We start from the raw sequence: 287 nt of genomic DNA, 5'->3' as shown, positions 1-287 counted from the left end.
TTTTGTGGTGTGTGGTGTGTGATATAAAATATAGATCCCTATTTTCTGTCATTGTTTTTACATTTTGAATTCATATGAATTTTGCCTTTCTGTACAGGTGATTATGAGATTTTAGTAAATATTACTAGTGTGAAGATAATAAAAGTCTAACATATTAGCCAGAGCAGTGTCAATAGTAGATCTTAAAATGTTTGTATTTATGACAATAAAATAAAGACGTTTAAAACGATGACTTTCATTGTCTTCCAAATGATGTGAAAATAAGCAAATAAAAGCAAAGAGAAGAG

The sequence above is a fragment of the Penaeus monodon genome, chromosome 32 (assembly GCF_015228065.2).
Source record: "Penaeus monodon isolate SGIC_2016 chromosome 32, NSTDA_Pmon_1, whole genome shotgun sequence".
Lineage (NCBI taxonomy): Eukaryota > Metazoa > Arthropoda > Malacostraca > Decapoda > Penaeidae > Penaeus > Penaeus monodon.
This window is presented reverse-complemented; position numbering follows the sequence as displayed.